Below are 12,312 nucleotides of genomic sequence, written 5' to 3' on the forward strand. Positions count from 1 at the left end.
TCTTCACAGCAGCCGGTGCATTTGAAGGAGGCTCAAGGATTTACCCTGCACATAATCCATCACTTCCTTCTCTTCCAAGGTCAAATCAAGATACATCTTCCATCCATGATAGTCAAATTTATCATGAAGCCTGTCTTCAACCGGGAAGTAGGATGAGGAACCCATTGAGTCTTTTGTCTTTGTCCAACTGTCTTTGGTGATTGTTCTTTCACTCTTACTTGGGCTTTGTCTTCACCTCAGATCTGATACCATGTTAATTTAAGGCAACAATGGTATGTTCTATGCTTTAGAGCAATTTTACTTCAATTTCTTTATGAGCCCAATATCAATTTCAGTTTAGCAATCACATAAACATGTAAGTAAAATGTTGATAGAGCATAAACATAAACAGTGGAAGACAAGCCAAGACAAGAGGACACAAAATGTGGCACCAGCGAAAGATAAACCCCAATGTGGGGAAACACTTGATCAAATCTTTTTTTAGTCTTCAATAGTTCAGCAGAGAGAGATAGTACAATTTACAAATTCTAATAATTTATGACAGCAGCAAAAGGGCCCTAACCAGAAAAGTCAACGTTGGTCAACGGGGCAGATTTGACCCTCAAAGATTTGGTCAACTTCGACCTCCAAACAGCGAGATGAAACAGCCCTCAAAACAGTTGAATTCTGCCCAATCAAAGTCTCGTCAAACAATCAATCTACAGTCAGCCCTAACCACAGTCAACACTAGTCAAACAGTACGGATTGCCTCGATTTCCATGCCCAGAAATGTGGCCTGCCCAAACAGAAATAACCCTCACAAAAACACAGTCAAACAGGTCAACGCTGGTCAAACCCTTCCTGAAATTCGGTCAAAGCTGGTCAACGTCCAAAACAGAAAATTCGCTGCCCAGAAATGCGTACCCACTCAGACGAGGAGAGAGATGTGTGGAGATGAGTGATGTCCAAATGAGGATGAGGCATCATGTATTTATAGGCAAATGTTAAGGGTGAATAGACGTGACTGTTGGGCTTCTGAGCCTACATGAGTTTGTTGGCCAACCTTGACAATTTATCCATAATCAAAATAAATTCATAACTTCATTTGTATATGTTAGAATCGAATGATTTTTAGATCAATCCTGCACCTCTCGGAGAGAAGAATCCAAGAAAAATATCAGCTGTCATAAATAAGATGACCCATGTGGAGTTTGGCCCTAGTTGTCAATTTTAACAATAATCAATATTAGCAGCAAATGCAATGCTTCTTATAGGGCTTTTACTTAACAGTGCAAGGTGTCAAAACTATGTAGCTTTGAAATCAATGTCCTGCTTCAGAAATACAATGGCAACATTTTTCAAGGAAAGAAGACAGATTTGTTATGTCATACTTCAAATGCATATAGGTCACATATTTCTCTTGTGACTTTGTCTTGCCAGAATCCAAATTGTGATATTGTTATCACCCTTTTAAAATATTAAGATGACTTTCATGCTTTTGATCTCTTGTGTATCTTATCACTGAACTTGTAGGAAAAATACTTCTTTAATTATCCTCGTAACTGCCCTTTGGGAGACAATAAGTCAGACCTTTGACACAGTCCTATGATCTCACTGATAGGAAAATCACAGTCCTGTTTAATCTCTTGTGAAGCAACTTATAAGTCAAGCATATTTATTGACAAGGCTATTAGAGATCATTCTTTCGAGCTGAAGTTTGAGAACCTTAGATTCCAAACGAAATAACAGTGATCAAAGTGAGATATAATACATACCATATATTCCAAGCATGAAGCTTCATACTTTTGGCAAACTTCTTTATAGCTTTGCTTGACCTCTGTATTCTCAGGCCTCATACTTATCATTGAGCATCACTGCAATGTGCTTGTATGGAAACAATGTCTTTAAACTATATGAATTGTATATTGTATCAGACCTAGTAGCCATAAGTATGAAACTTGTCATTTACACTAAAATACCAGTCCTTCTTAGACAATATGTATTGTATCTTGTAGGCATGCCAGATGTTCAAGGGGAACTGGGCATGAGGTTCATCAAATGCATCAAACTAAGACATTAGTCCAATCCCTTCCTTTAAGTACTGTGACCTCCGTAACTCAAGAATTGAAAGTAGACCTCATGATTTTACTAACCTATCGTTAGATAGAGATATTTAGAACTTCTTTGAATTGCTTTATTCAAAGTAATATCAGTTTGGCTCCTCAAGAAATTAAGTGACTGGGCTTCTTCAGTTCAGCCTTTCAACAGTCACTATACCAACAATTTGTTCTTCTTCGTATCTGACTTTCGCATCTGAGGCTTCTTGAACTGAGACAAATTCTAAGGCCTTCCTGCAACCATATTCGACCTCATGCAACCACATTCAGCCTCCTGAGGAATTTCGGACTTCTGAGGCACATAATTCCAGTAAGGCATTTCAGCCTTCCATAGTAGGTTGAATGTTAGGCCTCTTTTAGAGCTTGGTCTCCCTTCCTTTGTATAGAACAGAATTCATCTTTTCCAAACGAAATTTCGGTGGTTCCTTTTTCTTGTTTCAACCCTAGTTTGAGATTCTTCGACCCTCTTGAGGTCTCTCAGATTCTTGCTGAGATTGAACTAGGGCTTCAACCCTTTTCTTCTTATGCTACTAGACAAATCTAGACTTTGTTCCTTATTCAACCAGAATAGTACTGTGAATTCTAGGGCTGATGACAGAATAAGCCCTAAAGGATATTTTGAAGTAGATTGGCTTCCTTTAAGGCTGCTCTTTTACCCACGCTCTGAAACCATGTTGATTTTTCATAGGTCTTCTATCTGATAATTACTTCTAATGATATTCACTTTAGATTCTTTCATATTCACATTAATCATTAAGCAATTACACAGAAGATCTTCAACAATAGACATTAGGATCATAAAGAGACAGCCAAATCAAGAACACAAGCATTTACCCTAGGAAAACCCACATGGGGGAAAACCCAGCAACCTTTTCCTTAGAGAAATTCTTCATTTCAACAAGAGACACACCTAGATCATCTAGTCAACCACAAGGTCAAACTGACCAGCAAAGTAGACTTGGTCAAACCTGGTCCAACTGCCTCCTAATCAAATCAAACATCTGCCAAAGAACTTCAGCTTGATCTGGTCTGCTAGGGCAAAATTTTGGTCTGCTTCACCCAAGAATTTTGGTCCTGCAGCTCAGTAATGCTTCAGAAATTTGGCATTTCTATTCACATGTGCGAGGTCATGAAAGAGGAGCAAATCCACACGTACGAGAACTAAGAGAGAGAGAGCTTGATCCTATTCATCCTTCTTTCTTCCTTGTCTCCTTCGCTTGATGAACATATAGATACTTGCTTCATGGATGATCCAAATTGCACCTTGAATGAGGAGGTTGAATGCTTTATATAGTCTTCTGCTAGGCCGAATGGGTGCCTTTTTGACTGGGGCTGACTTGACTAGGAGGAGGGCCGACTTGGCTTTCTTGGAAACAAAAATTTCTAAATTCAAAATTCGAACTTTCTCTTTTGAGAAGGACATGAAGAACATGCCTCAAAATTTTCTTCTGGCAATGGCATGAAGAACATGCTTTACATTTATTATTACAAATACATCAAGGGCTAAAAATATTAATTATGAAGACCAACAATAGCTACAAAATTCAACTGATTCTCAGAAATTCTCTTTCTGGTTAAATAAATAAATAAAACATAGATGTAATTATCATAACTGAAGACATACCAGTTTGTTTCAGGCACAATAGAACATTTCTTACAGTTTGGGTGACCTCTAAGAGAGATAAGAACATGCTGGATGGGTTTCTTTTGCTAAAATTGCATAATGCAAAACAATAAACAAGCACATACAATACGTCTATCAGCATACATCTACATTCTGAAAAGACAAGTACATGCCTTTTGGGGTGACCCGTGCATGTAATAAACAAGTATCTTAGAAAGGATTTTGATAGTACAATTTGATCAGCTGGAATACAATCGATTGGCTCCAGTTTTGCACAAGTCCTAGCTTTATTGTTGAAATTCTTTGAGTAATTGTTGCTTGGATCCATGATAACCTTCTACTATGCTTACAACCAACCGAGGAACAATGATGATGGAGCATGCAGAATTGTATAACTGTACTTAGAGAGTGTGTGTTATTGGCCCCTTGAAGTTTAAATTTGCTGAATTTTCCATGTAAGCAACATGTCAGAAAATACATCTGAGTTCAAGGTATGTTCTGAAAACAGGGATCTTGTAACGATTTGCTCAAAGAAGGTAAAGGAAAGCATGAAGTAGAAAATAAAAATGACTAGGCCGATGGACAAGAGTTCCAAAGCAGAATGGGTCATGGCAACCTTTTTGGACAGTTTCCAAGATAAAGGTAAGGATTAAGAATAATTATTTTCAAGACTTCAAAGCATAGGAAGAATCAATTTCCCCAAATGATCAAGAGGAAAAAAAGTGCCTAACAAATAAAGAGTAGAGAAAGAGATGGTCCTTAGAAAAAGGAAGAAAATATTGAAGAAGGGCATGTGAAAGAGCTTCCAACGCACAAGAGGAGTAAATGCAAGATGAAGTTGAGCAAACCAAATAACAGCCAAGATAGAATGAACGAGCCCTTGTCTAAGACAAAGGATGAGGATGTCGAAAATAAAAGAGCTCCCAACAACCATAAGTATGTTATTACAAAGTTCATCGAACACTACGTTGGAAGTAAGGAGATGGAGGTAGTAAAAGGCAATAATGAGAAGAAAGTAACCCAAGAACCTTATCCCTTGGAAAAGGAAAAGGAAGAGGGAGATTTTGAGAATGAGAAGTAGAGGCATCAAACGGAAACAAGCAGTGTTTTACAGAAGGAAACAAGTCTTCAATATCTATAATGTTGGATGTGAATGGATAGGGTTCCTATAGAGAGGGAGAAATACACAAACTAGGCTCCTTGAGACCATGATCTTTACTTATTACATGTTGGTCACCAACCTAGATTAGAAGAATAAGGTTTCCTAAAGGAAGCAAGAACACCAACATAATAAGTAGTTAGATGTAAAAATGTAGCGTCATAAACAGTCGACCTTTTCATACTGGCCAGTTTGACCTAGATGTATATTCAATTTTTTGAATAGAAAGAATTTTAATCCTATAAATTAAAAAAAATACTCTCACATCTAACATAGCAAAAACATCATTAGTTCTTTCTCTTTATCAACCAACATATGGTGGTCTATGCACTTGAACATAGCAGTATCCATGTGTTTATATCAATGAAGCACGGCCCTTATGAAACCAGCGGGTACCCGCGAGTAAGAACGGGTCACATGTATAGAACCCGCGGTCTAGACCCTTACCCTGTGGGTTTTGTACAAGACCCAGCTACCCACATCAAACCCGCGGGTAACCCATTAAACTTTCATCAGACCCCTATAAGACCCTCTGGGCATCAAAACCCACAATCTGTCCAAAAGTTCTAAATTTTTTTTATTTTTTTTCTTTTTTGGAAGTGAGGTGGAGGAAAAGGGAAATTGGAGGGAAAAAAAACCTTTATAAGCACCTCTCTCCCCTCCATTTCTCATTGACTTGTCATTTGAGTGTTTGGCTAATTTGTGTGAGTGTTGAAACTTGAGAGTGAAGCTAAAGGAGCATGAAGGAGTTGTTGGAGGAGGCTAAAGGAGGCTAAAGGAGGCTTCATCGGATCAGACTAAGCTTCAGGTAAGCTTCATGAACCTAGTTAGAATGTTTTCCATATATTTATTTTTGTTTTTTTTTTCCAATTTTTTTTTTGTTTGGGAATGCCTATGGCTAAGGAACTCACCCACACAACCAAAAAAATTTGCAAATTATAAAAAATTAAAAAATTAAAATTATTTTTTTTCTTCCAGATTTTGTCACCATGCCACCAAAGGGTTTCAGACAGTCTCATGATCTGGCATGGGCACATGGTCAACGAATCATTCCCAATAATGACCACAATATCAAGTGCAATTATTGCAATGCCACAATGCATGCAGGCATAAACACGCTGAAATGCCACCTAGCCAAAATTCTCAGGCATGGTGTGGGATGTTGTCAAAGTTGCCCTGATGAAGTCACTATTGAAATGGTAGCTGCTTTGGAATCCATTAAAGAAGCAAGTTCTAAGAGGGCAAGAAGGAAGGATGAGATTGTTGGGATAGGTAGATCTTCATCTCAGAGTGAAACACAGTTTCAAAGTCCAGGTATTGGTAACTCCTCTTCAACTGCTATGGAAAACAGGAGTATAACCTCTTCTTTCTTCAGTCCTCGTACAACTCCAGGATCTCAACCAACCTTGGACAGTTTCAATGATAAGAAGAGGAAGGAGGCAGATATGGCAATGAGGAGGTTTTGGTACCATAACAGTCTTTCATTCAACTATGCAAAGTCTTATTTTTATCAACCCATGGTGGATGCCATTGCATGTGCTGGCCCTGGATACAAAGCCCCATCTTATAATGCACTTAGGGGGGAAGAGCTAGATGGGGAGCTTGAGTGTGTCAAGGAACAATTGGAGAGCATTAAAAGCTCATGGAAATTTACAGGGTGTACACTTATGTCTGATGGGTGGACAAATTAGAGGGGTAGAATTTAGAACAATAATAAATTTTGTTGTAGCTTGCCCTAAAGGAACCATGTTCCTAAAATCCATTGATGCATCTACAAATGTAAAAGATGCACATTTGATTTTTTCATTGTTGGTTGATGTGATGGAGGAAGTTGGGGTTGCAAATGTTGTCCAATTAATCACGGACAATGCAACAAATTATGCGGCAGCTGGAAGGTTTCTTTGTGCCAAATATCCCACCATTTTTTGGACTCCATGTGCTACCCATTGCATAGACTTGATGCTAGAGGACATTGGGAAGTTGGAGTGGGTGCAAGACGTTGTGCAAGAATGCAAGCATATTACCAAGTATATTTATAGTCATGCTTGGGTGTTGAACCTTATCAGGGAATTCACACAAGATGAGCTTAGTCGCCCAGCTATCACACGGTTTGCTACAAACTTTCTTTCCCTCCAAAGCCTTTCGTATGAGTACCAAGCTTTGAGAATAATGTTTTGTAGCCAACAATGGGTATTCTGGAAAGATAGCACAAAATCGAAAGCAATGTCTGTGAAAACATCTGTCTTTTTTGATAGTTTGTGGGACAAAGTGACTGAGATTGTCAGCTTCACTGAGCCCCTTGTGAAATTCTTGAGATTGATGGATGGAGAGAAACCTGCAATGGGATATATCTATGAGAGCATGGACAGGGCCAAAGTGGCCATCAAGACTTTCTATAAGGGAAATGAATCTAAATATCTCCCTCTATGGCAAATTATTGATTCCAGGTGGGACGGGAAACTACATTAACCATTGCACGCAGCAGGAGCATATCTCAATCCGAGCTTATTCTATAATGAGGGGTAGCATTCAAAGAGATCCCGAGGTGATGAGAGGTGTCATGATATGCATTGAGAAGATGTTCCCGGATCTAGATATTTAGGACAAAATCAACTTACAACGAGATATGTACAAGGAAGCATCTGGCATGTTTGGATTCAGCTCAAGCCAACGTCTCAAGGACAAGAAAATGCCTTGTAAGTGCAAATTGTTAGAACTTAGCTTGTAATTTTGCTAGTTCTCTTTTATATGTTTGGCATTGCAAACTGATAATCTTTGTTGTTATTTTTTTATAGCTCATTGGTGGATAGATTGTGGCACTGAGGCACCACAATTACAAGAATTTGCCATCAGAGTTTTGAGTCAACCCTGCAGTGCTTCTTCTTGTGAGCGCAATTGGTCAGTGTTTGAGCACATCCACAGCAAAAAGAGAAACAGGTTGGAGCATGAGAGGTTGGAGAAGTTGGTTTTCATCTACTACAACCTTCGAATGCTCACAAAACAAGTGCAACCAAAGGATACAGATCCAATTTTATTGGATACTATTGATTTAGAGTCTGATTGGGTTGTGGAGGAGGAGGCCCCTGATTTGAGTTGGCTTGATGAAGAGACTGAGGATCTCTCTAGTTTTCCATCTCAAATGGAGACTCCAAATACACCTGCCTCACAATTGCTTCAGTCTTCCGATGTTACCACTAGCTCCACGAGGGCTTATTTTAGGCATGGTCGTCCATGAGTGATGAGACTCAAGATTGTTATGAGACAATCATTTATCATTTATGACATATGTATTTGAATTTTGAACTTGCTGACATTTTTTATTTTAATTATGGAATCATGAGTCCTTTTCTTATTTAGTATCTAAATGTTTTGCTTAGAAAAATCATTATAATGTATTTAAACAATCATAATCATAAAAAACTGATAGAAGTCTAGACAGCGATGGAGCTAGGAATGTTGAAAATGGTAGTGAAGAAGGTCTTCTTGACTTGTGCCTTAGTCAAGAAAGACCATGAGGTGTCTTCCTTTTGTCAAGGATGAGTTCATGGAGCAGTTAACTCATATGCAAAGATTGGAGGCTCAGTTATGTTGTTCTCCAAGTGCGAATTCTAATTTAGAATAGGACGAGTTGGGAGCTTCAGTTTCAATTGAGGCAGAGACTAGGTTTTTGTTAGAATATTCCGACACATAGGAAATAATTAAGTATAACTTGATCTAGATTCTAGTGTATAGTTAGGTAAAGTGTGTTTCTTTAGTATGTACTTTTTGTAACTTACAATCCGACGGTCACGATATGTCCTAGACATGAAGTGATCCAATGGTTCATTCTCTACTCGGTATTACTGACACTTGATCTATGGCTTAACACCCGATTGGTCCATGATCTCTATTTAAAGAGCATGGAGAGTCATTTGTCTAGTGACCATTCATGAGAGAAGCTTATGTAAATTTTCTTTCTTTTACATTAATAAATTGCCTGAAGTGGCCGCGTTGGCTCAGGCCGTGGATTGTTTCCCTCTTTGAGGGTTTTAACTATGTCAAGAACACTGGTGTATTGATCTCTAATCTGTTTGTGAGCGGTGTCCTTTGGTGTTTTATCTAAGGAACTTACCCTATAAATTCCTACATGGTATCAGAGCCATTCGAGTGCCGCATCCATTGGTGATCCAAATCTGAAGCCGGTACAACTGCATCCAACTGTTGTTTCCTAGATATATTGTTTCTGACCACTTTCGGGCCGAGAAGACTGCTCTATTATGTTAGGAGCATTTGTTCCAGTGAGGATCCTCTTTCGTTTTACGTGAAAAGGTTTTTGGTAGCCCTAGCTACGTCATTTTTAAGATCTGGAGGTATAGAGTCTTTATTTGCAGTTATAGTTATTTATCTCTTTGTCTATTTCAGTTTATAGTGATATATATTTTTTTATTACCGGATCTATACCTTTCATTTCTGTGTATGCTCTTTGCCACGCGACTCTGTGTGATCTGGGCAAACCAGAAAAATAAAAAAAAGAAGGATTTTTCTCATGTGTATGTTATTTTCCGCTGCGCCTTAGTGTCATCTCGGAAAACCAGAAACATTGAGGAAAATATCTAGTTTCCGATGAAATCTAACTTCAAGCCGTAAGGCTTGGAAACTTTTACTTATTCATTTGATTTGTGTGGTTGCTTTTTTGTTTTGTAGGCAAAAAAGGGTTTTTCAAGTAAGCACGCACCCCAAAGCTTCAATGAGCTAAAAAAAAAACCTTCCTCCTTTCCAACAATTACTAAGGGTCATGTTAGTTATATATTATTATATAATGTATTTATTATTTAATTTAGTTTATTAATTCAGTTAAAAAAAAATTAAATAAATAAATATTAATAATAATAATAATTAATTAATATTTTATCCCTTTTTCTCCTCCAGTCTAAAATAGTCGTTTTCTAGCCGTTTTCCCCATAGTTGTTAGAAGGTCTTGACTCCCTATTTAACTTACCACTATGATCTGATTTTTCATCTTGTCCTGATGATGGACCACACTGGTTGGTTTGAAACGCGTCGCCTAAATCTACCAATGTGATTTCTTCCGAAATTGTTTTCAAATCAATTACTAACATTTTAAACTAGCTCACTTGGTTTAAAGTTACTTTATGAGAATAGAGGTCTTGGGTTGTTAAGTTTAGGTATGTTCTATGCTAGAGCAATTTATTTAAATTTTCACAGTTAGCAATCACATCAACATTACAATAAACTGCAGATAGAACATAAATATAAAATCGCAGAAGACAAGCCAAGACAAGAGGACACAGGATATGGCGGGAGCCAGGGACAAACCCCACAATGTGTGGGGAAACCCTTGATCAATTCTTCTTTTATCTTCAAAGTTCAGCAGAGAAAGAGAGAGAGAGTATATTTACAACAGAAGTCAACACTTTGAATTATCTAGATCTGAGCATAGATCATCTTCTATAACGATGAGATCAGTTGAAGACATTCTGCTTCCACTGATCCTCCAAGGTGACTCCTTCACCTATCATCATCCTACATCAGGTTCTCAAGCTGCACCACTGCATACTGCATCATGTTGCACTAATCATGATTATCATGTTGCCCATGTCCATGATCTTATCCATCATAATGATGTTCAAACTAAAGGTGCATCATCATCACGCTACTGCCCCTGCTAATGTATCATTGTCCTGCCCATCATGTTGTTGCCTCTGCCTTCTCATTACTTCATCATGCTGCAACAATTTGCTTCTTTTGATATCAGCCTTAGCTGCTTGCTATGGCTTGCAGCCTAGCAAAGCAGCTAGGTTATAGATCCTATTCGGCAGACTTCTTAAACTGGTTCTTACTGCGTTAACAGGTCTCCTCCTATAACAACGTATAGGGTTTCTCCATGAACCAATGTATCATGTAGTTATCATGACAGCGTATAGACCCTTTATTATGAAGTTGCTGCATATGACAATTCATATGTTTCCACGTATGAGTATATATATATCCATTCTGTCAACCACATACATTTGTTATATATAACAATTTATATTTTTCCACCTGCGAGTATATATATCCAAGAATACTGTGCGTATATATATTCATATATCATAGCCCTCGTATATCTAGCTATTGATGTGATGGAGTCTTCATTGACTGCGTTGAATCCAAATTATGAACAGCATGTAGACTGTGTTGTACTGCAGCACCATTTCATCACTGCGGCACCAACGTGACTGTGTACATATGAATATATATAACCAGCGTATATATGAATATATTAACCAGCGTATATATGAATATATATAACCAGCGTATAACTGAACCAGCGTATATATGAATGCACCTCTTCATCACTACGGCACCAACGTGACTGTGTACATATGAATATATATAACCAGCGTATATATGAATATATATAACCAGCGTATAACTGAATATATTAACCAGCGTATAACTGAACCAGCGTATATATGAATGCACCTCTTCATCACTGCGGCACCAACGTGACTGCGTACATATGAATATATATAACCAGCGTATATATGAATATATTAACCAGCGTATATATGAATGCACCTCTTCATCACAGCGTATGGATTGTCTGCTCAGCATGTAGGGACAGCATGGTAAGATTCTTCATTAGAACAGCGTTTCTTTTAACTATGGCTTCACTGCAGCTACCTTTTGTTTCACGATGGCGTTATGCATTATCTATCTACGTTCCATATATGAGATGGTTTAGCGTGATCCTGATTGTCACCATAAATGTCATGGCTGTCCAGATTACACGCTACCTGGTGCGTAGGTTCCCTTTTGGACTGTGTTATAAGATCTAGCCTTCCGGTTGCTGCATATTTAGTGACATCTAGGGTTTCTTCCATAGCACAGTTTAGATCTAGGTCATTATGCTACTACGGCAAGGGCATCATAACAAATACTCTTAGTGTTTTCTCTATCTCCAAAAAACCCAGACGTGGAGAGGAGATCACATGAAGAGTGAGTGTGCCAATTGACATCAAAAACTCTTCTATTTATACTAAAGCGAGGATGATGAATAGACACGTCGGTTGGGCTTCTAGAGCCTTCATAATAGCTGGTCGGCTTGATAATATTACATAAACAAAATAAATTCATATCTCCATGAATACTTATCGGAATCGGATGATCTTTGGATCAATCCTACACCTCTCGATGAGAGGGGTCCAATAAAGATATCAGCTGCCATAAATAAGCCGACCCACATGGAGTTTGGCCCTAGTTGCCAATTTAACATGGGTTCAAGTATTCCTTTTTGTTGAGTTATGTTTTCAAAAGCACATGTAACTTATGTTTTAAAGTTACTTTATGTAAAAGTGTTCTCACCCATTATAAAAAGTGAGTCACTTATAATTCTAAAGTCACTTTATCCTTTATTAAGTTACAATTTAGTGGATAGTTCATAAAGTACC

General features: G+C 38.0%; 1 protein-coding gene across 1 annotated transcript in view; it reads right to left on the reverse strand.

The window, feature by feature from the left end:
• Positions 1-12,312, reverse strand: part of LOC149186801 (uncharacterized) — a 281,601-nt gene that overhangs the window by 245,584 nt on the left and 23,705 nt on the right. The gene's annotated exons all lie outside the window — the stretch shown is intronic.

The sequence above is a fragment of the Pinus tabuliformis genome, chromosome 3_1 (genome assembly GCF_031772625.1).
Source record: "Pinus tabuliformis cultivar Carrire ecotype Pingquan chromosome 3_1, CPIR1, whole genome shotgun sequence".
In the NCBI taxonomy this organism is placed as follows: domain Eukaryota; kingdom Viridiplantae; phylum Streptophyta; class Pinopsida; order Pinales; family Pinaceae; genus Pinus; species Pinus tabuliformis.